This window comes from Odocoileus virginianus, chromosome 27, assembly GCF_023699985.2.
Source record: "Odocoileus virginianus isolate 20LAN1187 ecotype Illinois chromosome 27, Ovbor_1.2, whole genome shotgun sequence".
Classification (NCBI taxonomy): domain Eukaryota; kingdom Metazoa; phylum Chordata; class Mammalia; order Artiodactyla; family Cervidae; genus Odocoileus; species Odocoileus virginianus.
Genome location: NC_069700.1, coordinates 2,638,410 through 2,666,080, shown reverse-complemented (window position 1 = coordinate 2,666,080; position 27,671 = coordinate 2,638,410). Strand labels below are relative to the sequence as shown.

Here is a 27,671-nt window from a genome sequence, read left to right as displayed (position 1 = left end):
TCTGGGTCTAGAATTCTCTATGGGGAGGAATGTTAATTTGGGGCAGAGCTCCGATACTGATGTCTCTTCCGTATTCAACAAGGATACAAAATGGGGCCTTGCGGGATTGGGCGTGGTATCTCAGCCCACAGACGACAGCATAATTACTGCAGGTGTTAAAGGGATTTCCAGCAGTGAGTTCCGTCAGATAAACTTAAATCCCATTGAGCGAGTTCATTTGGCCTGCCTCTTTCCTCGCTGCAATCCAGGCCTCAGAGGAAGCTGAACTGACAGGTATGAGTTCTGTCAGCTGGAAATGATCCAATGGTCAGCTGCTAACAAGATGTGTGCCTCTGGAAGAAGAGAATCACCCTCCACCCCGTGCCCTTGGGCAAACCTCTTATTGTCACTCTTCTTTGTGGCCACGGACCTGCAGGAAATCATTTGACACACACAACTGACAACTTATTGCACAACTCGAAAAGACTATTCAACATGTTTTTCGTACACTTACTGAGTACTTCCTTGAAGAGGTCTAGGTATTCTTCTGACATGAGACCTTATTTTTTTTTTTAAACCAGAATCTTGTCTTTGTTTTGGCCGAGCCATAAGTATGTGGGATCTCAGTACCCTACCTGGGGATTGAACCCAAGACCTCTGCCTTGGAAGTACAGAGTCTTAACCACTGGACCACCAACATGAGACTTCAAATCTCACAGCAACACGGAGGTGTCGATGGGTGATTCTCACTCCTGCTGTAGAGCTGAAAGGACAGAGGTCGGCCAAGTGTGAGCCAGCCATTACCTCCAGGGAGGCAAGCCCTGGAGGACTATAACGCATTGTTGTTAATTAACCAGCAAAGAGATTGGGTTTAATTTATAAAGTAATAATCAACTGGATTTATGACAATCTAACCAATTCAGAATTTGTCCTGATCTATTATAGAGAAACATGCACAATACTCTTATCTTTATCCGAAAATGCATTTAGAGTGCTATAATATACAGGGCATCATTAAAAGCACCAATATTCTGTTTTAGGAAATCAAGAGTTTCTTGTACACCGAATTTCCTGACGTAGATCACACGTCAGTCTGTGCACACGTGCGTGCTGTGTCTTGTCCGACTCTTGGCAACCCCGTGGAGTGTAACCCATGAGGCTCCTCTGCCCCTGGGATGACCCAGGCAAGAATGCTGGAGTGGGTTGCTTTGCCCTCCTCCAGGGATCTTCCCAACTCAGAGATCGAATCTGCATTTCCTGCCTCTCCTTGCATTGCAGGCAGATGCTTTGCCGCTGAGCTACCTGGAAAGAGCAAAGCTTCTGAGCCACCCAGAAGCTGAACCTAGAATCTTCTGATCTGTGGTCAGATGCATTATCTATGGTGAGGTCTCCCTGGGTGTAAAGCACAGAGCTCCTCCTTGGAAAATCCAGCCTCTAACACAAAGCCTGGCACATAAAAGGGCTCAGGAAATGAATGAATGAGTTAATAAACATGGCGCCTGTGCCTTCAACAAACAAATGCATAACCACAGATCCCCTCATTCATGGAAAACTCAGGCCCGACCCTCAGGCTGGTCATCAAAAAGTCACACATGCTGATGGTTGGTTTTACTATCTGTTTTTCCCCTCCCAGGTCTGGATTTCCTGGTGTTTATATCGAAAGCACAAGTGAAAAAGGTATCCTCTGAAGTTATCTGTGATAACTTATGTGTGATAAAAGTTATGCCTTTTGTGTGATAAACAGTAAAACCAGTTCAAGGCAGTGTGTGCCGTGGTGATGAATACTGGAGAGTAGGATTTGTTGAGGAGGATCTTTGTGCTAGGAGAGCATGGAGTGGAGAAGGTGGTCTTCTGAGAACAGAAAAAGGAAAACAAGAGATCAAAACAGAAAAAGGAAAACAAGAGGTCAAAACAGAAAAAGGGTATTTGTGCACCCTCAATGCCAGTGCATTTGTGTGCACACTCGCCTGCATAGTCTACAAGTGCACAAAATTTGCAAACATATTTGACTTGAAGTTGACCCACAAATAATCCATGAAAGGCACCAGCTGCCTGGAGATGTTCACAGCACATCTTGCTTCCTCTGTGACAAAAAGGATTAAACAAAAAGACTGACTTCACCTGTGGGAAAGATGCTTCATCCTGTGAGCTCCATGGCTTTGCATCAGGCCGGTGGGAAATGCTGAAGCAAAATAGCATCTTTAGAATTATGATGGCTGACATTTAAAAAAAAGGCGGGCGGGGGGGGGGGGGGGGGCTTCCCTGGTGGCACAGACGATAAAGAATCTGCCTATAATGTGGGAGACCTGGGTTCTATTCCTGGATTGGGAAGATCTCCTGGAGGAGGGCGTGGCAGCCCACTCCAGTATTCTTGCCTGGAGAACCCCATGGACAGAGGAGCCTGGCGAGCTGCAGTCCACGGGGTCGCAGAGAGTCGGACACGACTGAGCGCAGCACAGTGGTTTGGTGTTAGAGTGGTGGTAGTGCTTACCTTGGGTGGGAAGTAACCAGGGGCTTTCTGACGTGAAGGTAAGGTTCCATTTCTCAACCTGGAGGCACAGTGTGTACCTGGGCATAAAAATTCATACACCTGTATACTCATGATTTGCATGTATTGATGTTTATATGGGGACTTCCCAGGTGGCGCTAGTGGTGAAGAACCTGCTTGCAAATGCAAGAGATTTAAGAGATGCAGATTTGATCCCTGGGTTGGGAAGATCCCTTGGAGAAGGGCTTGGCAACCCACCCCAGTATTCTTGCTGGAGAACCCCTTGGGCCGAGGAGCCTGGTGGGCTACGGTCCGTGGGGTCACAAAGAGTCAGACACGACTGAGTGACTTAGTGTGCACGCGCAATGTATGTATATGATACTTGAAAATTTACTGAAAATGCCTACAGAGAAATGTCAAGGCTATTTCATTGGCAATTGAATCTGAATAAAAGAAGAAGCAATTTCAAAACTACATACATTTTCTCTAAAGAAGGTGACTGGTGGTTAGATACCAACAGTCAAGAGTAGAGTGTGTCTTCATGAGGCAAGTGTTTGGCGCATCCCCAGGAGGAGAGGAGGGAAGAGGGCCTGCCTGATTAAAGTGGAGCTACACTTTCTGTGGAGCCCAAACTGATCAGCCAGATAAACGTCTAGGGTCTGCAGGTCACACAGTCATCTAGCCTCTACTTTGCTAATCGTTTCCTTCTCTGGTGTGATTAAAGGCCTTATTCACCTGCTGGTAAACAGTGAATACAGAATAGTGGCCATTAATTAAGGTCATGGGTCACCTAAGAGAGTGGCTCAGTGGGTGTGTCTATGGGGCTGAGCGCCTGGTGGTTCAGCGGCGGGGGCCAGTTAGAACAGAGCTGCCTCCCCACCGCGTTCTCGCTCAGAAGGAAACGCCGCTCTCCTTCTCCATCGCACTCCTGGGGGAAGAAGGCAGACCACGTGTGAACACGGGGCGGGGAGGCTCAGGTCCCTGCATACTGTGGCTGCCACCCCTCTCCTAACCCCCGCCACCCCCCAGCGGCAGGGGCGGGACCGTAAGAACCGTGAGCTCCCAAAGCCTTCTCTTTCAGCATCCGCCCTCAACCTTGTTTTCTCCAATTCCAAGAATTGGCAGAAGGGACAAGTCATTCCCATTTAGGAAACAAACAAACAAACCTCTTAAAGGCTTTTTGTCATTTTTTCATACTCCGCACTGAAAGTCTTTGCATCAGTGCATGAAAAAGCAGTGAGGTTTTCAAGTTAAATGTATCTGAATTCCACAACAGGACACCCCACTGCCTGCCAAGAGACAATCCCATCTCTGTCGCTAATAAACCTATAATACAGGACTGGTACCTGTCGTCACCATGCTGTCCGTGAGATTCCCAGAATTTATTCATCCTGTACCTGGGGTTTGTACCCTCAGAGTAAAAGCTCCCCATTTCCCCCACTCCTCAGTCCCGGGAACCACCACGCTACTCTGCTTCTCTGAGTTTGGTTTTTAAGATCCCACAGATAAGCCAGATGATACGATATTGTCTGACTTATTGCACTTAGCAGAACGCCCTCAAGGTCCTTTGAGAGCCTCCTTTTTGTTTTGTGTGTGTGTGTGTGTGTGTTTTGATTGCGTTGGGTCTCAGGTTTGGCAGGCAGGATCTTCCTTGCATCACGCGGGTCTTTCCTTGGGGCCCACAGACTCTCTACTTGTGGCGTGCTTGGGTTAAGTTGCTCTGTGACATATGGGATCTTAGTTCCCGACCAGGGACTGAACCCAAGTCGCCTGCCCTGCAGAGAGGATTCTTAACCACTGGACCATCAGGGAAGTCCCAAGAGCCTCTTTTAAAGAACAATTTATTGCTGAACTTTAAGCTGGAAAGTCAATAGAAAAACTGGAAGAATTATAATTAGATCACCTTATAATGTATCAATACTTATATTAAGAACCATATAGAAATTGATCATCATGCTATATGCTGATCCCAAATGAAAACCAATAGGACATCAATTAAAGAAAAAAGAAAGTGTGAAAACACAAGGCGTGGGAGAAATCACAGGAAGGCAGATCTGGGCTCCTGACCAGAGAGGTTCTGGAACTTGTCTGACATCACACAGCAAGATGTGAGTCATGGTCTTCAGGGTCCTTCCCGCCCAGCCCAGGGCTGTGTCCGTTCCCCCATGTGGCCTCCTGGAGCTACCTCATCATCTTACAGTCATGCATGGCTTGCAAAGCCAAAGAGCCCAAAATGGGTTCAAATCTAGATTTTCTCATTCGCTAGATTGCCGATGGCAGTGGTTCCCACCACACGCTCTGTATCAGGTCATCTGAAGGAGCTGGGAAAACATACACATTTCCTGGACTCCTTTTCCATGGATTCCGACTCATTCATTCTGGGGTGGGGCCTAGGCATTTAAATGTTTTAATAATATCCCCAGGTGAAGCCAGTTAGATGAAAATCAGTTCTCCACGACTCTGGTTCTCCAGGCCGGGTACCCACTGGAGTCACTCGGCGGAGCTTCAAGAGCTACAAGCCGGAATCCCATCTTCACAGGTGTGGGTTCACCTGGTCTGAGGCTCAGCCTCAGCGCAAAAGCTGGTGACTCCAACCTGTCACCACAGATGAGAACCACTGCTCATGGCCTCCATGAACCCTGAATCTCTGTATCAGTCACCTCCCAGGGAAGCTTCAGGGACCTGCTCATGGCCATTCTTAAAATTCCAGAGCTGACAACGGGCAATAAAGGCTTGCTGATAGACTTGGCTAATGAGGCTTAGTGTTAATGGACAGGTGAGAGGGAAGGGCGAGCCTAAGAAATAATGAGCATTTAGCATGAAAAGTTCCCGAGGGTGGATGATACAGTCAGTCAAGCAAATGTTATCTTATTTTACAAACGCCCAGGTGGCCCTTTTGGAGGGCCCTTACCCCTCCTAAGCCTGGGATCTCCATAGTCCCAAAGATGTTTCGAGAGTGGGGATGAACAAATTCTACCAGCCTTAACTAATTCCTATCACAGACAGAATCACTCTTGACTGAGTCTAACAGTGATCCGGGCTCAAGGCTCTGGAGAACACGACAACTGACTTACCAGACGCTGCGGTCTGTAGGGGAGAAACCGAGGATGTTATCATGGAGAATACAGCCCACCAGTCGGAGTTCATACCCAAGGAGAGCTATTTTCCTGAACGGATTTGAGAAGACTTGTTGTTCAGTTGCCCAATTGTGTCCAACTCTGTGACCCCACGGACTGCAGCAGGCCTCCCTATCCCTCACCATCTCCAAAAGCTTGCCCAAGCTCAGGTCCATTGCATTGGTGATGCCATCCAGCCATCTCATCCTCTGAGGCCCTCTTCTCCTTCTGCCCTCAATCTTTCCCAGCATCAGGGAAGATGACTAAGAAAAACAATTTTCCCTTCTACGTTATTGAACAAGAATAAGCGAACAAGTAGGCTAGCCAAGCCGTCTAGGCTGCATAATCCCACATCTGGAACATGCGCGGCAGGGAAGGAATTTGTCACCACAGTAACAGGACCTATAAAGCCTTTATTGAATTTGCTTCAATATTGCCTCTGTTTATGTCTTGGTTTCTTGGCCACGAGGCTTATTGTGCCATCTTAGCTCCCCGACCAGGGATTGAACTCACACCCGCTGCACTGGAGGTGACGTCTTAACCACTGGATGGCCAGGGAAGTCTCGTCCAAGTATTACTTTTTTCATGAGATAAAGGAACACAGCCTCCTTTTTAAAAATGTAATTGCTCTCAAGCTTGGGGCAGTGATGGTCCAAGGCACTCCTGTACCTGTTGGCACGTGGTCAGGAACAGCAGGTTTGTCCTGCTTTATGAAGATCCAGCAGGTCTGGTGCTTTCATAAGCAGCTGGGGATTCGGCAGTCATGGTGATGTGCTTGCCAGGCTCAGCAAAGTTGGTATCAGACGTGTGACCGATGAACATGAAGCTCCTATAACTAGGCCATCCATCGATTTGCTGCCAATTCTGACAACATGGGGATAAATGAAGCACTTTTTTTTTTTAATGTGGACCATTTTTAAATTCTTTATTGAATTCGTTACAAAATAGTTTCTTTCATGTTTTAGCTTTTTGGCTGCCAGGCATGTGGAATCTTAGCTTCCAAACCAGGGATGGGATCAAACCCCCTGCACTGAAAGGCCAAGTCTTAACTGCTGCACCACCAGGCAAGTCCCTGAATTAAGCATTCTTCATGCTGGGCAGCCGTCATTTGTTTGATAATGTTAAATATGTGGGGATGTGAGGGGAAGATCGCTTAGAAAGATTCATACTCTGGCTTTCCCGGGCACTGGCATGTGACTGAGTTGGCCTCAACGTTTGTAAATCAGATGCAAATAGCATGTGGTTTGAAAGTCAGAAGATGCAAATGACATAGGGATGAGATTTTAGAGAAATTCTACGGTTGAGCTTCTGTGTTTGGTTTACCTGCTAAGCCCCATGAATAAAAGGGGCCAATGGAGGTTTCCAAATAAAACCTCAAATGTAAGGGCTCTTCCCTCGGATACCTCCAAATCTTCAGCACCATCTACAGACTCCTTTTAAGAAACCTAAATACTCAGTCTCCTCACCTGTCCATTGCCTCCGCCTCATTCCTGAAAGTTCTAGCCTCTGCTATTGCTTCGCACAGATATTTTTCATTCGGTACTTTTCTGAAATGAAATTCCTGTTCCTAATATTCTCCAACCTGAATACCCGTCAATATCCACCCCCATTTCACTGCCATCAGAAAATAATACAATCAGGAGGTTTTCTTTTCTTCCTAACTTAAATGCCATCTGTTATAAGATGAAAGGTAAACAACTCGCCCTCCAAAAGCACAAAGATACACAAGGTTTTTACACGTTTGTTGAAGGAAAGAATTTCCTCTCAAAGAAGTATGGAGGCAGTTTAGAATGATAACATACTTGAGTTTACATGGATTCATTTTCAAAGCCTCGGAGACTTGCAGCTCCAGATGGGATCCCCAGAACTGCAGAATGGACCTCTCCTGGGAATTTCTTAAAAATGTGGCACCGTAGCCTCCTGCTTCCTCCCTCTGCTCCCTTCCCTTACACACACCCCACTGAACCAGTTTTAATGAAAGTTTTAATTAAAATCTACAGGCAACTATCATGTCATTCAAGTATGAGAAAAAATTGTCTAGAGCATTGTCTCCCAGCCGTGGCTGCAGGTTGGAATTGATAGGGACTCCAGAATACAGATTACCCAGGTTTGAGCCCCCAAGAGTCTGATGTTATCAGTCTGGGATTTAGGATTCTTAAAAATGCCCGCAGTGTGCAGCCAGGGGTAAAAACCACTCCCTCAGCATCCTGGCCGGAGCGCGTTAATACTCCTGCGGGACGTCGTCCGTCAACGTCTCATCTACCCAGTGACTTCTCTCGTCTGCGCTACCCAGCCTTCCCTTGTCGTATTGCTTCTCCTCTTCCAAGAAGTACCTCCTAGCTTTATTTGCCAGTAAATGTTTACTGAGCATCTGGAATTTGCATAAACACAAAACCTGTTCTTAAACTTCCTTTTGCAGTAAATTATCTAAATACTCTTTCTCGGGCTCTTTCTTCGTGAATCCTCTTTTCTAATTTTGTAAGCATTCACTGTTGCCACTATCACGATGGCTTATTGTTTTCTGAGAGAGGGAAAGAAAATTAATTACCTTTTGCCCAGTTTTAAAACTACTTGAGCATATACACACTACATATCAGCAGATAACGAGCAGACTTGCTATTCTATAATAGCTATTAAGAGAGAAGAACCTGAAAAATAATATATTATATATATATATATATATATAACTGAATCACTATGCTATATACCCGAAGCTAACACAACATTGTAAATCAACTATACATCAATAAAATCAAGTCAAATAAAAGGAACAGGACTTCCCTGGTGGTCCGCTGGTTAAGAATCTACCTGGCAGGGCAGAGGACGTGGGTTTGATCCCTGGCCTGGGAAGATCCCGCATGCCTCGGGGCAACTCAGCCCCTGTGCCCCAGCTACTGAGCCCGTGGTCTGGAGCTGGCGCTCTGCAACAAGAGAAGGCCCTGCAGTGAGAATCCCGAGCACCCCAACTAGAGAGGCGCTCCCTTGCACCACACCCAGAGAAGGCCCACACAAAAGCCGTGAAGACCCAGCACAGCCAAATCAGTAACTTACATTTTAAAAAATAAAATGGGGTTAGAAAAAAAAACCAATTTAAGAATTGTTTTGAACTAGAGAGACATCAAAAAGTGATTACATTTAAAAGCAAATCACTTCTGTTCTCCAACCTTTATAAAGGTATCATTGTCCTGCCTTCAGATCCCGTCTGTAACAGCTAACTCTTGTAGAGGCCTTGCGCTGGCCATGGCGCTGGGCTCAGCGCATTACTGTGTTAGCTGTCTCACTTAATCTACCCAACAACCCTATGAGACACATTCTGTTGTGGCTTTTTTGTTTGTTTGTTTTGCTTTTGGGGAGTTTTGCTCTTTGTTTTGACACCCTATGCAGCCTGCAGGGTCTTAGTTCCCCGACCCCTGCAATGGAAGTGTGGAGTCCTATCCACTGGACTTCCAAGGAAGTCCTGAGGCACATTTTATTGTTATCCCTATTTTCTGACGTAAAATAGTGGCATAGAAAAGTTCGGTAACTTGCCCAGCGACACCCAGCTTGTCTTCTGACAACAGCACAGAAACCCAGGCAGTCAGACTGAGGACCTGCCTCTGATTTGCTGTTTGTTCTGTCGAAGGTGATGTTTGGGGGGACGTGTGAAGACATGTCTTCGTATCCCACCCCACAGGGCAGCCTCATATTCTTGTCATCATTTTCCATGGATGTTTTAGCGCATCTTTTTCCGAACCTTTTTCACACTTTAATCTGTGGCTTATAAAGCAGTTTCCCAGGTATAACTCACTGTGAAGCTTAAAAGGCTTTCATGTTTGGACAAATTTCTTTTGAAGGTTGAGCAAGATAAGAAACAAGTTCGGGCTAATACAATGAAAGTCTAAATAAAGAAGCCCTGAATAGTTTATAAAGAAAATTTCCCCTCCTAACCAAATGCAATTTTAAATGTTAATACCTCTATTGCAGAATAAAAGATAAATCAATGTAATACATAGCCTCTGGTCAGCAGTCTGTGTGTGTATGTGTGTGTTAAGAAAAAGGTGAGAACTTTTAAAAACACCAAATTGTATAAAAAAGGCATTCTTTGTCTCTGGGCCTCCTCTATAACCATTGAAATTTTTTTTCTTCTTTTTTTGCCTGCACCTCCTGACTTGCGGGATGTTAGTTTCCCCAGCAGGGATGGAAGCCAGGCCCTCAGCAATGACAGGTCAGAGTCCTAACAGCTGATCTGCCATGGAATGCCCTTTAACCATCCAATTTTAATAGCTCTTCTCTTTCCTCTTCTCAGCTAGGAAATGATTTCTTTTAATCCCTTCTGGCTGTTGAAGAGCAGGATTTCCCAACCTGGGACCTGTTGACAATGTAGTGTGGAGAATCTATATGGTTTTCAGCAGCATCTCTCATCAACCAGGAATACTCGCAGGGAAGACTGATGCTGAAGCTGGGGCCCCAGGCCTTTGGCCACCTGATGCGAAGAGTCAACCCATTGGAAAAGACCCTGATGCTGGGAAAGACGGAGGGCAGGAGGAGAAGGGGATGACAGAGCACGAAGCGGTTGGACAGAATCACCGACTCAGTGGGGGCTTCCTGGCTTCGTCGGTTAAGGCGCCTGTCTGGTAAACAGGAGATCCTGGGTTCGAATCCCAGCGAGGCCTTTCTCCTGGGCTTCCCTGGTGGCTCAGAGGGTAAAGTGTCTGCCTGCAATGCGGGAGCCCTGGGTTCGATCCCAGGGTGGGGAGGGGGGCGGGGAAGATCCCCTGGAGAAGGAAATGGCAACCCACTCCAGTACTCTTGCCTGGAAATTCCCATGGACGGAGGAGCCTGGTAGGCTACAGTCCATGAGGTTGAAAGGAGTCAGACATGACTGAGTACCTTCACTTCTCATCTCGTCATCAGTGGACATGAGTTTCAGCGAACCCCGGGAAATAATGAAGGACAGGGGAGCCTGGGGTGCTGCAGCCCATGGGGTTGCAACGAGTCGGACACGACTTAGTGACTGAACAACAACAGACTGGTCTACCTCCACCCTCCCCCAGACCCCCAACACCCTGTCACCCTCACCGCTGACACCAGCTGTGACAAACAAAAATGCCTTCAGACTTGGCTGCGTGTCCCCTGGAGGTGGAGAGCAGAAGGAGAGAGTCCCCACATAACAGGCCCCCCGGCCCAGGTAAGAACCACTGTCCCAGAAATAGTCACTGGAATTGCAAAATCGCACATGCTCGTGTTCATACTTCAGCCCAAATACTGTCTCAAAGACCTCGGGCCCACAGGGCGCATCTCCTCAGCATCTTCCCCGCTCTTCTCCTTGCCTGACTTTCTTGGGCCTCCAGCAGATGCACTTCCCAGACACTCCACTGGCACCAGGGGGCACACGAAGGCCTTAGGGGCTCCGAGAGTGTGATTCTGGGGGCTAGGGGCTGGGTGGGGCTCTGCCCTTGCGGCCACCATAACTGCACACCGGCTCCTTCTTGCAGCCCTCGCTCTGAGACTTATGCGGACAGCACCTTAACACGTCCGACACGACTCCAGCTGTTCCTCCTAGAAAGCAAATGTCCAATGGGGTCCACGATCGCAAGGCTTCTCTCTGCCTTACACACGTGTACATAAGGGTAAAGCAAGACTCTGATACATCAGTAGAGAAGACAGAATACATGCAATAAACGTGCTGACTAGAGACGCTGGCTCATCTGTACTCCACGTGCGTCTTCATGGTGTGTGTATTCACAGGTGTACATAGATGTGGTGGGAGTTTATTGTTTTCTTTGGGGGACCAAGATCAAAGGACTCATTAAACAAGACTGCCCATGGCCAGCTTCTCACTGACCTTCAGCCAAGATGCCCGAAGCCTCAACAGGACAATAGCCACTGCTACTGAGCCTCTAGGGTCTGCCAAGCTCTGTGCCAAGTGCCCCGCCTGAGTGTCTCACTCAGAGCTTGAAACAGCCTATTGCACAGATGGCAAAAACCTCACGCTCGTTGAGTAATCTCACCAAGCTCATCTTTCTGGCAAACCTTGAAACAGGGTTTCAAATCCTGAAGGTTTGTCCCCAAGGTGTGTGTGTATAGATTAATGATGGTAAAATACACATATCATAAAATCGCCCATTGCACCCATCCTTAGGTGTACAGTTCAGTGGCATTGAGCACATTCACGTTGGTATGCAGCCATCATCTCCAGAACTTTTCATCTTCCCAAACTGAAACTCTGTCCCACCAAACACCAGCTCCCCATTTCCCCTCCCCCAGCCCTTCTACTTTCTGTCTCTATGAATTTGACTACCCTGAGTACTTCATACAAATGAAATCATGCAGTATTTATCTTTTTGCGACTGGCTTATTTCACTTCAAAGAATGTCTTCAAGGCCCATCTGTGTCGTGGCATATGTCAGAATATTCTCCCTTTTTAAGGCAAATAATATTCCATGGTGCCTCCCCAGGTGGCTAAGCAGTAAAGAATCTACCTGCCAATGCAGAAGACACGGGTTTGATCCTTGGGTCGGGAAGATCCCCTGGACAAGTAAATGGCAACCACTCCAGGATTCTTGCCTGAGAAATTCCACGGACAGAAGAGCCTGGCAGGCTGCAGTCCATGGGGGTCTCAAAGAGTGGGACACAGCTGAGCAATTGAGTACACACGAAATATTCCACTGTACGTACAGACTACACGTTGTTATCCATTCACCTATTAATACATGGGATATATCTACTTTTTGGCTACTGTGAAAAATGCTGCTATGATCACGGGTGTACAATCATCTCTTTAAGATCCTGCTTTCTTTTGGAGTATATATCCAGCAGTAGAATTGCTGGGTCATGTGGTAATTCCGTGCTTAATTTTTTGAGGAACTGCCAAAGTATTTTCCACAGGGGCTGAATCATTTTACACTCCACCACCAAGGCAAGAGGGTTCCAGTCTGTCCACATGCCGGTCCCACTTGCTTTCAAGGTTTGGAGGGTTTTTTTTTTTTAAAGAGCAGCCACCCCTCAGGTTTTGAAAATTAATTATATATCAAGCCTTTCCCTTCCAGAACTTTTCTTCTTAAGTCAGTAGCGGCTGTGCTCATGAGTACACACAATGGAAAGATCTTGACCACAATGCAGGAACTTGTGAGGCTTCACACCCATTCCCCTCCTCTGTGCACTCAACTTGGTTTCTTTAGGTTGCCAGGATGGATCATATAAAACCTCCCCGTCGCTCTAGCTCCCAGCCTCCTTGATGTCAAGGTCTGCTTTTTTTTTTTCTCTCTCTCTCTTCTACACTCTCAGGCGTCTCTGCAAGTGAAGTCGCTCAGTCGTGTCCGACTCTTTTCAATCCCATGGACTGTAGCCTATCAGGCTCCTCTGTCCATGGAATTTTCCAGGAAAATTTTCCAGGAAATGGAGCAGGTTGCCATTTCCTTCTCCAGGGACTCTTCCCTACCCAGGGATTGAACCTGGGTCTCCCGAGCACTTAGGAAACATTTAGAAAAGAAACTAAATTGTGTTTCCAGAGAGGTCAGCCTGTTTTGACTCCATTCACTTTAATGGGAACGCTCTTTTCAGGAGACCTGTTGCAACTTGATCGAGGGAGCCTGGTGCAGGCACATTCCCCACCTGGCATTCGAAACCTGGGCACAAGGCGTGGCTGCCCCTGCAGAAAGCCTGGGGTGAGTCAGGCCGGGCACCTCCCCGCAGGGCCCCACCCTGGGTGTGCCGCTTTCCCCTCTGTCTGCTTCAGCCTCTCAGGCCTTCCCTGCTTCCAGCCTCCCCGGGAAGCTGGGGCTGGAATTATGTGGTGATGAGTCACGGCCCCCTGGAGCCCTGCAGCTTCACCAGGACTCCGGGAGCATCCGGACCCGGGCTCCCGGCTCAGAAGCCATGGCAGTCTCAGAGCAAGCTCTAGTCCAGTGGCCTGCTGAACGGAGCTGCCCCTCTAGGAGGGAGGGCCTCTCCCGACCTGGAGCCAGGCCAGCTGTAATCAGGACGCCGAAGGACTGTGTGCTCAGTGAGGGCAGTCAGCTAGGTTTGGGCATATGCTGACGCGTTAAAAGTCGACCATTGTTGGTTGGTGGGAATGCAAACTGGTGCCATTGTGGGCAGCAGCCTGGAGGTACCTTAAAAAACCAAAGTCAGCATATGCTCTGGCAATCCCACTCCTGGGCATATATCCAGACTAAACTATGATAAAAAAAAAATGCACCCCTATGTTTATTGCAGCTCTGTTTACAATAGTCAAGATATGAAGACAACCTAAATGCCCGTAGACAGATGAATGGGTAAAAAAAGATGTAGTACATATACACAATGGAATAACAGCCTTAAAAAGAATGAAATAATGCTATTTGCCATGGACTTAGAGATGATCATACCAAGCAAAATAAGTCAGACAAAGACAAGTACCATTTGATATCCTTTATATGTGGAATCTAAAAAAATGATACAAATGAACTTATATACAGAACAAAAAGATGCATAGACACAGAAACCAGATTTATGGTTACCAAGGAGGAAAGGCAGGGCTGAGGGAGGAAGGATAAATCAGGAGCTTGGTATCAACAGCTACACGTTACTGTATAAAACAGATCGACAGCAAGGAGCTGCCCTACAGCACAGGGAACTGCACTCAATCTCGCAGTCACCTATAATGGAAACGAAGCTGAAAATGAATATGTAGGTGTAATTGCATCACTTTGCTGTACATCTGAATCATCGTAAACCAACTATACTTCAATAAGCTAAGTTAAACTAAGACAAAATAAGTTGTATGTACTATATGATGAAAATAAATTTAAAACAACAAAGCTATCTGGCTGTTTAAGCAATAGCACAGAGGCCAGGCAGCAACGTGGATGGAACTAGAGATCATCGAACTAAGGGAACTTCGAGAAAGAGAAGTCCCATGTGATAACAGAAGTGGGATCTAAAACTGGATACAAACAACAGAAGCGTGGTGAGCAGGGGAGAGCATGAGCCTGGGGGGGCAGCTGGGAGGAGCTCTGAGGCCGTGGGAAGGGTGTGTGCGTCACTGCGGGCGTAACTGGGACTGAAGGAGACACTGTGAGTGAACAGTCAGACACAGAAGGCCGCACGTTGTGTGACTTCGGGTACAGGAAACGTTGATCTTGGGCAGGACCCTTGCAGGCAACGCTGGCCCTCGGTTTTCTCAACTATAAGATGAGGTTAGATCAACTGACCTCCACGGTTACACTTAGTTCTGATTCTTGATTCCTTATGAATAAAATGACTGGACAGAAGAGAACCCGTGTAACCTGGGGGGGGCCTGGTGGTCCCTCCGTTTCAGCAGCGCTGAGATAGAATTAAGATAATCCTGGAGGTTTGAATTCTTCTGTTAGTTTGAGTATTTACCTTGGGAATGATCTTGTTTAGTCGCTAAGTCGTGTGTGTGTGCGAGCACGTGTGTGTTCAGTCACTCAGTCGCGTCTAACTCTTTCTCCATCCCATGAACCAGAGGCCAGGTTCCTCAGTCCATGGGATTTCCCAGGAAAGAATACTGCAGTGGGTTACCGTGTCCTCCTCCAGGGCATCTTCCCAATCCAGAGGTCAAATCTGATCCCTGGGAATGATTTTAGTGAAAGTGAGTGAAGTCGCTCAGTCGTGTCCAACTCTTTGTGACCCCATGGACCCCAGGCTCCTCTGTCCATGGGATTTTCTAGGCAAGAGTATTGGAGTGGGTTGCCATTTCCTTCTCCAGGGAATCTTCCCGACCTAGGGATCGAACCCAGGTCTCCCGCATTGTAGACAGATGCTTTACCATCTGAGCCAACCCTAGGGGTCATTAAGTCCTACAGGCCTTTGTTTTTGCATTTCTGAAACCTGGGAGTCCTAGTAGGCGGCGCCTGTGGTCCTTCCCACAGAAAATGTGAGTTCCAGGGACTGCCTTGGTGCTCCAGTGGCTAAGACGCTGTACTCCCAATGCAGGGGCCTGGGTTCAATCCCTGGTCAGGGAACTAGATCCCACATGCTACAACTGAAAGATCCCACTTGCCACAGCTAAGACCCAATGCAGCCAAATAAATAAATGAATAATATTTTTAAAAACATTAATATTTTTAAAAGATATGTATATATGTAAAAATACACCTTGATTCATGGACCTAACATTAGGGCCTCCCCTGATGAGTCAGACAGTAAAGAAACTGCCTGCACTGTGGGAAACCTGGGTTCGACCCCTGGGTGGGGAAGATCCCCTGGAGAAGGGCATGGCAACCCACTCCAGTATTCTCTCCTGGAGAATCCCATGGACAGAGGAGCCTGGCAGGCTACAGTCCCGGCAGTTGCAAAGAGTCGAACACGACTGGGTGATGAACATCTATTTTTTAAAAAGACTTTATGGATGTAGAAGGGGCACAAATCAGCCACCACTCTGGCTACACCTGAGGTGTAATGAATGGTGAGAAAACAGTTGAAGAACCAAATGAGTGACACAAATGCAGTTGCTCTGTTTGCGGGGAGTTCTGGGACGCTCACTGCAGCAGAGAGACCTCCCGCTCCAGCACTAAGACGCTGGTGCGAAGGAACGCCCTGTGGGTGATGCTGCTTCAGGCTCAACAGATGGCGTGGGGCTGCCCGTGGTTGGCGCAGAGGTGAGGCTGGAGGCAAGGAGGTCAGATGAGAGGCTGATGCAGTCATTCCAGGTGCGGGGTGATGAGGGCCTTGACCAGGGTGGAGGCCACAGAATAAAAGCTGGAGACGAAGGGGTGTGCCTCGTGGTTGTTCGGGCACCTGCTCCAGCTGAAGCCTCTCTGGGGACCACATTCCAGCTCCAACTGGAGATCATGAGTCCTCTGGAAACGGGAAAGGCGGTGCTCACCAAAGCCGCGTGCGCACGTGCGTGCTAGGTCTCGCCAGTCGTGTCCGACTCTTTGTGACCCTGTGGGCTACAGCCCAGCAGGCTCCTCTGTCCATGGGATTCTCCAGGCAGGAATACTGGAGGGGGCTGCCGCGCCCTCCTCCAGGGGATCTTCCCGACCAGGATGGAACCCGCGTCTCTTACGTCTCCTGCACGGACGAGCAGGTGGGCTGTTTACCACTAGCGCCACCTGGGAAGCTGTGTAAGGGGGGCATATAGGTCCACGGACATCAGTGATTCCAGACAATTCCTTTTGCTTCAAGGCTCTTTCAACTCAGCCCGGTCCTGGCTCTGTAGCTGGGTCCTCTCTTCTCTCCCAGATGCGTGAGTTACCCCAAAACAGATCTTCTTGGTTCACACAGGCATTAAACTCCCTCCCACTGAGTCTTGGAGGATGAGACAGTTGTATGGCATTGTTAACTCAATGGACACGAGTTGGAGCAAATTCTGGAAGACGGTGAAGGACGGGGAAGCCTGGCGTGCTGCAGTCCCTGAGGTCTCAAAGGGTCGGACATGACCTAGCGACCGAACGACAATCCCTCATCACACCATTTATACACCTACCAGGCTGCCTCTCTCCTCTTCCCTGTTTGTGGAAATCCTGTCCATCTTTGAAGCCCCGGGTTACACACAGCCTTGTCCACACAGCCTTCGGTGACTGCTACTGTTGAGGTAGCACTCTACCCTGGATGCTTACAGAGTTTCTGCTCAGAGTGGTGAAAGAGCTTTGAAAACAGCAGTCATCCTTGTTCAACACAGAGAATGTACTTAATGCAACTGACCTGTATGCTTAAAATGATTAACATGGCAAATTTTCTGGTAAATATATTTGACACCAACACATTTTTTAAAATAAAAGAAGAGATGGCAGGGTTTCCCTGCTGGCTCAGTGGTAAAGAGTCTGCCTGCCAATGCAAGAGACACAGGTTTGATCCCTGGTCCGGGAAGATCCCGGGAAGATCCCATGTGCCATAGGGCAACTGAGCCCGTGAGCCACAGCTACTGAGCGCACACGCTGTAGAACCCGGACTCCACAAAAAAAAGTCACCACTATGAGAAGCCCGTGAATCACAGCATAGAGTAACCTGCACTCACCGCAACCAGAGAATGCCTGCTCACAGCAACGAAGACCCGGCACAGCCAACACTAAATAAATAAATCGATATTTTTAAAAAACAGAGAGAGAGAGAGGAAGCTACATAGAGTTGTGCTCCCTCTGCACAGGGATCTGATTTCAAACCCTCCTCCTCTTGGGGATTCACCATCTGTACGTAGGAAATGGCAACCCACTTCAGTATTCTTGCCTGGGACAGAGCAGCCTGGCAGCTTAGAGTCCATGAGGTCGCAAAGAGTCGGACAGGACTGAGCAACTGAGCTCGCACCAGGACGGCACCGCCTGCACCCTCGTCTGCCCCCTGCTCCCCGACACTGGTCTGGGGCTGCCGTTTTCTGACCCATCTCCAGAAAAGCATGAGTATTGAGGTGATGTACAAGGCAGTGCTCAGCACACTGTGGATGCTCAAAATGTGTTTGAAATACAGAGAATTCTAGTCCCTGTGAGACAGACAAAGGGGTGTAAAGGGGACGGTGAGGAGGAAAGAAAACGGCATCCCAGGCGCTGACGTTTACATCTGCTTTCAAAGAGAGGCACATTTAAAAGAGAGCAGGTATGGCCCTTATGTACTTCCAGCCTCTTGGAATATCTCTGTGGTTTTATTTAGATGATGCTAAACCTTCGACTGGATCAGGAAGCTGATTTTCAGGGATCTGATTGAATGTAAGTGAGCTGCCTGCAAATCAGACATGTCCTTGAATATTTACACCTCCTAAGTGGAAAAGGTCCTCCTGAAAAGCACAAATGAAAAATGAAAAGAGAGCCTTTCGTATGAGTATGAAAATAGATACACATACTTCTGCATAAGTGATATTTGGTTAGATTTCATATGGTAGCTACTTTGCTTGATTTTCCTTTATTTTGTTTGATGTGGTTTATCTGGCCACTCTACACAGCATGCAGGATCTTAGTTTCCTGACCAGGGATCAAAACCATGCCCCCGGAAGTGGAAGCGCAGAGTCTTAACCACTGGACCACCAGGGAGGTCTCAATTGTCCTTTATTATGGTTTCTCTGTTCTACTTGGAATATACTCCATAGAAACGTTGCACAAGTGGCCCTAAAGATGACTTGCTAAGAGGCAGCTCTTGTAGGTAGGTAGATTCTATTAGCATCACGTCTTTAATTACACAACATATTATATACTTCACACATGTAATTATTCATTTATGGCATTATGCCATCCTATAGATAAACAAAGACTTTGAGAACATTTACTAGCTTTTCTGGGAGTGTCCTCAAAAGGGTGTAATTTCCATTCTAACCAATAACTAAGATGGAAACAACCCCAGGAGAAGATCATTAACCTGTTGGAGTAAAAGGTCAGGAATTCCCCTCATTAATTTTTTTTGTCTTTCAATGTAAAATTGCAGAAATGTTGATCACACTCACATGAACAAAGGACAGTCCTGTGTTGGAAAAACAAATATAAACAGTAAAGAATACAATCCTGTATTCAAGGAGCTCATAAGATAGCCTGGGAGACTGGCATTTATGTAGGCCATTAAAATAAAGTCTGATAAAGGCACAAAAAGAAGAGAGGGGTTGAAGGATGGTGATGGTCTTCATGGGGGTTGGAAAAATCAAAACCAAACAATGAAGAATGAATAGGCATTTTCATGGCTTACAAAAGTCAAGCAAACACTCCAGAAAGAGCAAACAGCATGTGCAAAGAAACCCAAAACAGAATGAGGAGTAGTGGGCTTGGGACAACTCTGTAGATCTATCTTGCTGTAAAGGTGAGCATGAATTCATGGCAGGTGAGACTGAAAATACACGGTAGGGCCAGGGATTTCTATATTTTATCATCAAATGAAATAACGGGTAATTCACCTTCATCTTAACATACACAACGTAAGTTGAGTTATTGGATTGTAAAAGACAATAGCGTTCGAATGAGCGGTCCCATGAGGAACTGAACTGAGAGTCTTAATGCTCGTGGATACTCTTCAGAGAACCAGTAGTATCAAACTAAGAGTCTCTCAGGACTCCCCCTGGTGGTCTAGTGGCTAAGACTCCCTGCTCTCAATGCAGAGGAACCCAGGTTCGATCCCTGGTCAGGGAATTAGATTCCACATGCTGCAACTAAGAGTTCACCAGCTGCAACCAAAAATCCTGCAGGCCGCAACGAAGACCAAAGATCCCGCGGGCCCCAACTAAGACCTGGCACCGCCAAATAAATTAATTAATATTTGATCATTTAAAACAAGAGTCTCTCTTGCCACTCCCCCAACCCCAACTTAAAAATTCTGTTTGTCACAAGTAAGCCAGGCAGAAGAGGGCCAGTCAGCGGTGGAGCTGAAAGCCCCTGGGCCCTGCTGTGGGTGGCTGGTGTCCTGGGTCCAGAAGGAGAAGGCGCGGAAGCAGTGTGGCAGGTAGGACATGGCCCCTTGGTAAAGCAGTCTGGAGGACGGGCAGTTGTTAGGCCGCAGATCCAGGCCCCTGCAGGAGGGACGGCTCCCCGCCTCCAAGGAGCTGCTGCTGGCAATGCTCTTAGCACCCTGACCGCCTCCCCGCCTTGGAATCTATCCATACTCCCTCCCCTGATGCCTTCTGCTATCTCTGCTGCTCAAGGCGGCACAGAGCTGAGACCACCCAGAGCTGCCCGGGGTTGATGGGGGCCACATGGGCTGGGGCCACATGGGGCTCGGCCTCTCAGCTCCTATTTCCCTCTGATCAAAATGTGGCAGACTTCCCTGCTGGTCCAGCGGTTAAGATGCCTGATCCCGGAAGACCCCACAGGCTGCGCAGCAAGCAGGCCTGTGTGTTGCGACTACTGGGCCCGCGCCACACAGACCGTGCTCTGCACCAAGAGAAGCCACTGCCGGGAGAATCCCGCCCGCCACAGCTGAAGATACACGGATGTCGAGTGCAGCTACATCAGCAAATCACGACAGGGCAATGGATGCTGCTACTATCTCTGCCTCCAGGAGGTGACAGTCTCGCTGTTATCATCCCCCAACACAATGGGGAAACCGGGTCCCCTGAAAACAGGTGTTCCTGTTTTCAATGCCCCCACAACAATGAAGACCCAGCACAACCCCCCCAAAATAATTGATAAAAAATAAATAAAAACAAAAATTTGGTTCTAAAAGAGATACCTAAATACCTCATATCCAATTTCAAATCATCTTCCACCTACCCCACTCATGATAGAGTAGAAACTATATTCTCCGTTCCTAGAGCAAAAGCAAAACCCTGTGGTAAAGTTTAATAAACAGGTTCTCAGCTGAGATGGGCTTCCCTGATAGCTCAGTTGGTAAAGAATCCGCCTATAATACAGGAGAGCCCGGTTCGATTCCTGGGATGGGAAGATCTCCTAGAGAAGGGAGAGGCTGCCCACTCCAGTATTCTTGGGCTTCCCTTGTGGCTCGGCTGGTAAAGAATCCGCCTGTGATGTGGGAGACCTGGGTTCGATCCCTGGGTTGGGAAGATGCCCTGGAGAAGGGAAAGGCCACCCACTCCAGTATTCTAGCCTGGAGAATTCCATGGATTGTATAGTCCATGGGATTGCAAAGACCCCATGACTAAGCAAAGACCCCACAACTAAGCAACTTTCACTTTTTCTCAGCTGAGATACAGAGATTGTCTCAGTTATTGAAATGGAGCAGGACCCTATGGTCCTTGCCCGCACCCCTCCATCTCCTCTGCCTGCCTCTTGTCTGTGGGAAACTTTAGTCGAAGAATAAGTTTAATCAGAGAAATGAGAAATTCAGAAACAAAGGAAAACAGTCAAAGGAGATCAAATAGTAATAATGTAGTTATTAAGTATCATCAAGGACCTTCAGTTCTTTCTCGAGGGCTACAAATAATACTCGGAACCATAACCAGGGAGCTGTCTTATTGATACTAAAACCCCAGGTGGAAGCAGTTAACTACAGGGTGACCAGACCGTACGCACAACACAAGCTGCCACAATTCTGAGACTTGGCCTCAAAGAAATGGGAACCCATGGACCCTGGAACCGAAGATTAACTGTACCTAAAACAACAGATGACCTTGGTCAGGCCACCGCTGACCAATCTAAAGATGACTGGCAGAGCCGACCATCTGTTTCTGCACGTGTCCCCTCCTTCCGCCTGTGAGAGCTCTTGCCCCACTGGTTGCCAGAGTGGGCGGGAGGAGCTGGCCTTTGGAAAGATGTCCACCTCCCTCTCCTGGGTGCCGGCTTCTGAAAACAAACTTTCCTTTCCACCAACCCGGCCTGTTTATTGGCTTTCTGGGCGGCGAGCAGCCGGACCCCAGCACATACACTTTTTCAGTAACGTTATTTGCGGCCGTGTAACAAATCATCAGGCTACAGTCCATGGGGTTGCAAAGAGTCAGACACGACTGAGCAGCTAACACACATACACACACACAACAAATCATCTCGAAGCTTGGAGTGGGTTGCCATTTCCTGCTCCAAGGGATCTTCCGGACTTAGGGAACAAACCTGTCTCTCCTACATTGGCAGACAGATTCTTTACCACGAGTGCCATCTGGGAAGCCCCTCAAAGTAAATTAAGGTGAATGTTTTCACTAATTTGGCTAATCTCAAGGTCCCTTTTGACTTTACCACTCCAGTATTCTTGCCTGGAGAATCCCATGGACAGAGGAGCCTAGTGGGCTCCATGGGGGTCACAAAGTGTCAGACCCAACTGAGCATACACGCACACAATTTATTCTGAAGATGTGACGAGGAAAGGAAGATCTCCCTGGGAGTGTTTGCTCCTGAGTCCCTTTGGCCCGAAAAAGAGGGTCTACACAGTTCTAAGTCAGCAAAGGTGATGTAGGGGATTTCACAAGGGGATTGCTCTGTGTGTGTGTGTCCTGACGGCCTGGCAACGCTGCTGGTTAGGACCAAGCCTGCCTCTGTGAACAGCCTCCTGGGCCAGCAACCCCTCATTAATCTTAAGACTTAGTAAGCCTGAGAAGCGAGCGGGCACACCTCTCTCTAGGGAGCAGCTGTGGGTTGGTCCATGTCTTCTGGATTCCTTCCAGCTTCTGGGTTGGCTTTTTTCTTGCAAATCAGGAATGGGTGTGGGACGCAGCAAGTTTCTGACCCCCACCTGCGGCAGCACATTCATTCACCTGCCAACACAAGCCGAAGCTTGCAGGATCAACACTTCACTTCTCTTGTCTAGAGATTTCAGACCATCAGGCCCCTTTCTCATGAGGCCCATATAAAGAAATTGCATTAGAGGCTTCCCTGGTGGTCCAGTGGTTAAGTCTCTGTGCTTTCTCTGCAGGGGCCATGAGTTTGATCCCTGGTTCGGGAAGTAAGATCCCACAGGCCATGAGGTGTGGCCATAGATAAACAGCATCTTTTATTTGAGGAAGAAACATTTCAATTCAGGAGCATAGGAAAAAAAAAAAGATGAAGAAGAAATTGTATTAAAAACAAGAATATATACCCCAAACACAATTTCCACCTCTCTCCCTACCTACCCACAAATACTCATGGAAGTTGAATTTCAGAGCAGCCATGCATGTCTTTTAGAAGATTAGCTTCCTCCCAGTCAAACCAACCAAACCTCCAACGTCTACTTCAGGTCTTAGTGACTTCCTTTGTTTTAGAATGTGTCATGCTCCCATCAGAGGCATTAAATCTTTCTGTTTTTATGAATTAAAATGTCACAGCTAGGAATTACAACTCAACATTTATCTGCCTTCATATGCCACTTCCTACCTGAGACTTTCAAAACTTTCAAGATAGAAGGACAGCTCACACAGAAGGAAAAAGATAGATTCTGAGTGAGTCTGAGCACATCATTGTCCTCTTCCTGAGACAGTGTGTGCAGGGCTAGCATGCTATCACAGGGATTCTTGCAGATCCTTTCTTCCTCGAGTTTATGATGGATTACAGAAAATGCCGAGGACCGTCCCCAGTTTGTGACAGAATTAAGTGTGGTGTGTGATCCTGGCTCTCCAGGGTCATTTCTGAATGTTAAGCCTGCCAGTATTCTATTTTCCATTATCTTTCTGAATGAAGCAAAAATAATCTCATTATTCTGCCTTTTTTTTGGATATTTCCTTTTATGCTTAAAAACAGCATCTTTTTGAGATTATAAAATTAGTACTGTTCATTACAAAATTCTAAAATATGAAGAAGTTATGAAACATATCAATCCCTCTACCAAGAGATAATTTAGGAAATTCCCTGGCAGTCCAGTGGTTAAGACTTCACCTTCCAATGCAGGGTGTGCGGGTTCATGCCTGGTCAGGGAGCTAAGATGGACCACATGTCTCAGGGCCAAGAAACCAGAATGTAAACAACAAAAGCAGTATTGTAACAGGTTCAATAACGACCTCAAAAATGGTCCACATCTAGAAAGATCTTTAAAAAATAGATAATGTAATTGCCAATATCAGTTTTGGTGAATTTCTCTTTAGAGTTTTTATGTAAAGTCATTTTCCCTCCCCCCAAAAGCCGCCTAGCAGATAAATCAAAAGCAGTGTTCTCATTCTTGACCCACATCCACGTGGGATAACACGACTTGGGCCTGGTGGCAAGCTTGTCCCACATGCCACCAGCCTGGGTGCTCCCATCACAGCCTGTGGTGTGCTCCAACCACCTGACCCCGAGCTCCTGGGCCAGGATCTCACAGGACTGCAGGCTGGGATTTTGAATACTTGTTTTCAGTGCTGTTTGATCCCTTGGACCTGGGGAACAAGGACTGAAAAAGCAACTCTTCAACTTTGCACCTAATACAACAAAAAGCAAGTGAGGCTTTGCTAAATCGACACGCTTTACTGTTTTTGATGCTTTAGAAATTAATCTAGAGTTTTACTCTGCCTCTTTTAAATGCCAGCGTTTCCAAAGACAGGGGCTTCCCTGCTGGCTCAGACGGTAAAGTGTCTGCCTACAATGCAGGAGATCCGGGTTCAATCCCTGGGTCGGGAAGATCTCCTGGAAAAGGAAATGGCAACCCACTCCAGTATTCTTGCCTGGAGAATCCCATGGACAGAGGAGCCTGGGGGGCTACAGTCCGTGGGGTCACAAAGAGTCGGACACGACTGAGCGACTCAGCACAAGGATGTGGATAAATTGAAACCAAAATGATATGGAGGTTTCTCAAACATTTTAACATAGAAATTCCAGATGATGCAACAATTCCCCTGCCGAGCATTACCCCCAAAGAATCGAAAGCAGGGACTTGGAGAGTTACTTGGATACTCATGTTCCTCTGTTGTTATTTAGTCACTCAGTCGTGTCCCACTCTTTGCGACCCCATAGACTGTAGTCCGCCGGACTCCTCTGTCCATGGGATTTTCCCGGCAAGAATACTGGAGTGAGTTACCATTTCCTTCTCCAAGGGAATCTTCCAGACCCAGGGATCGAACCCGGGTCTCCTGCACTGCAGGTGGAGTCTCTGTCACTGAGCCACCTGGGAAGCCACAAGTTCAGTTGGGAAGATGGAAAAGCTCGAGATGGATGGTGGTGACAGTGGCAGCAATGCGAGGGGGCTTCATGCCGCTGGTTTATGTCACTGCATGTTTCCTACAGTTGACAAAAGCGCCATGGGTGAGTCCTGCTGTAAAGCAGTCGCTTGCATGGTGTCAGGCATCACACCGCCTCCCCTCACTAATCTGAGATGCTTAGATTACACATACCGAATTCTCTGAAGTCAGGCACACCTGGCATGTGTTTTGCTCTGGGAGCTGCCCGTTTGCAATCACTTCTTCCAGGAGTTTCTATGATAGCCCCTGATGTACAGACCTTTCATTGCATGCTCGTGTCTAAAACCCACTTTGCGAGTCATGGCCATTTATTCACCTCCATCGCTGTGTGTTGTCAGATGTGTGAAGACCAATCTGCTGCCTGACCATGTCACTGTGTATCTGCCCCACCCCCGGGGGGCTGGGGCCCAGAGGCCGTGGGCCCCCTCTCATCACGGAAGAACAGGGAAAAATTCCTGCTCCTTTCACCCACAGGTCTGTGAGTAACAAGGATCTGCCAGCCACAAATGAAGCTTCTTCTGACTCATCCACGCTGGAAGCTGCTTTATCCCCCTCTCCCCACCCTCGTGGCCTGCCGGTCTTTTCCCAGACAAGCCAGGGACAGAGATAAAAGTGGGCAGTCCGGGCCAGAGAGCAAGGAGGCTGCTGAGCGAGGCGCCAGCCGAAAAGGCCCCAGTGATGCTTCCAGCTGGGGCCACGCCTCTCATCGGGGACCACAAAGGCCTTGAACACTGGCCTATGAGTCCCAGGAAGGCCCTGGGAAATGACTGGGCTATTCTTGAAGTCGGGGAAGCTGAGGCACAGTGAGGATCACGGTCGTGACGGACATCACTTAAGAAGACGCTTCAGTAAGAACTCGCGGGCTTCCCTGGTGGCTCAGTGGTTAAGAATTCGCCTGCCAACGCAGGAGACACGGGTTCAATCTCAGGCCCAGGGATAGCCCACATGCCGCAGAGCAACGAAGCCCAAGTGCCATAACTACTGAAGCCCGCGTGCCCTAGCGCCTATGCCCTGCCAAAGAGGAGCCCCCGCAATTGGAAGCCCGTGCCCTGCGACCAGGGAAAGCTCGGGCGCAGCAACAAAGATCCAGCACAGCCACAAATAAATAAGTAAAACTATAAAAAACAAGGATGTGAGACTTTCACATTATGTTTAATCCTTCCTCTCTCACCCTTTTTCCGGCTATTTTTTGGAATCAGCTTCATATGCTCAGGGGCTTTCCCTGGTGGCTCAGACGGTAAAGAATCTGCCTGCCATGCAGAAGACCTGGGTTCGATTCCAGGGTCAGGAAGTCTCCTGGAGAAGGAAATTGCAACCCACTCCAGCATCCTCGACCGGGAAATCCCATGAACAGAGAGCCTGGCGGGCCATAGTCCACGGGGTTGCAAAGAGTCGTACACGACTGAGTGACTAACGTTTCTTCACATTCTCAATGGAGGGGAAAGGGAGTAACAACTTTGTACAAAATATATAAATAGCCACCCAAAGCTTGAGCAGAGCCTGGAGAATTTTGGTTTGCGTGGCTTTTAGGACAGCTCTGGGACTTGCCAGGTTGACCAGTGTTTAGGACTTCACCTTCCAATGCAGGGGGCGTGGGTTCAATATGTGGTCGGGGAGCTAAGACCCCATGTGCCTCATGGCCAAAAAATCAGAACATAAATAGCAGAAGCAGTATTGTGACAAATTCAATAAAGACTTTTGAAATGGTCCACAGTAAGAGAAAAAAAAAAGCAAACCAAAAAAACCCTTAAGAAATAGAATAGCTTTTCTTCCTACACTCTGCTAGGAGTGTCCTCTTCTGAAAGCTTTATTTCTTACAATACCAGTGTCTTTTCAGAAGGCAGGCTCCTCAGGTTATAAGATGGGGTATTTCTCAGAATTTAACACTCAGAAAAATGACCCAGAGATCGTACTAAAAATGCAGACTCTGATCCAATAGGCCTGGGAGGGGACTGACCCTCTGGATTTCTAGTAAACTCTTAATTGCTGCTGGTGGTCCAGAGACCACACTTTGAATATCAGGGAGCCAGCCGGGACAGCCACTCGTGGACACTGCATATCTCGAACAATCAGACATGGAGCCCATCCATTGCTGCCCTCAACACCTTTCTGGGAGCTTAATTATCTGAGCCTTTAGTTATTCTGGGGCTTCCCTTGTGGCTCAGCTGGTAAAGAATCCTCCTGCAATACAGGAGACCTGGGTTTGATCCCTGGGTTGGGCAGATCCCCTGGAGAACGGAAAGGCTACCCACTCCAGAATTCTGGCCTGGAGAATTCCAGGACTGTATAGTCCATGGGGTTGCAAAGAGTCGGACATGACTGATCGACTTTCACTTTCACTTTTTAATTATTCTGAGTTTAATTATTCTGCCTCTTTAGAGTCTGATTTGCAAACCATGCTCATGTTAGCACAGTACTGGGATGATGATGATGATCTGGTTGTTTAAAGCCTATACACACTAGGGAGGTGGTTTTATCTCCAATTGTACTTAGAGTTAAAAGACATGCTCCTTCAAAGAGTACTACCAGGTAAAATGGTCTGCTAAGCAACGCAATAGACTGAAAAAGAGAATAAAATTAGTAGGAGGTCACTTGAGTGAAAAGAAACTACCTTTCAAAGCAACCATCCATGCATCTCAAGAACAGAGTCCATGCACACAGGAAATTTTACTGTGTACATTTA

At 47.6% G+C, this 27,671-nt stretch overlaps 1 non-coding gene across 1 annotated transcript; it reads left to right on the top strand.

Annotated features, from left to right (window-relative positions):
* The first annotated feature begins 10,161 nt into the window (after positions 1-10,161).
* TRNAT-GGU (transfer RNA threonine (anticodon GGU)) lies at positions 10,162-10,235 on the top strand. The gene has a single exon. It is a non-coding gene; the product is annotated as a tRNA-Thr (tRNA).
* The last annotated feature ends 17,436 nt before the right edge of the window (positions 10,236-27,671 follow it).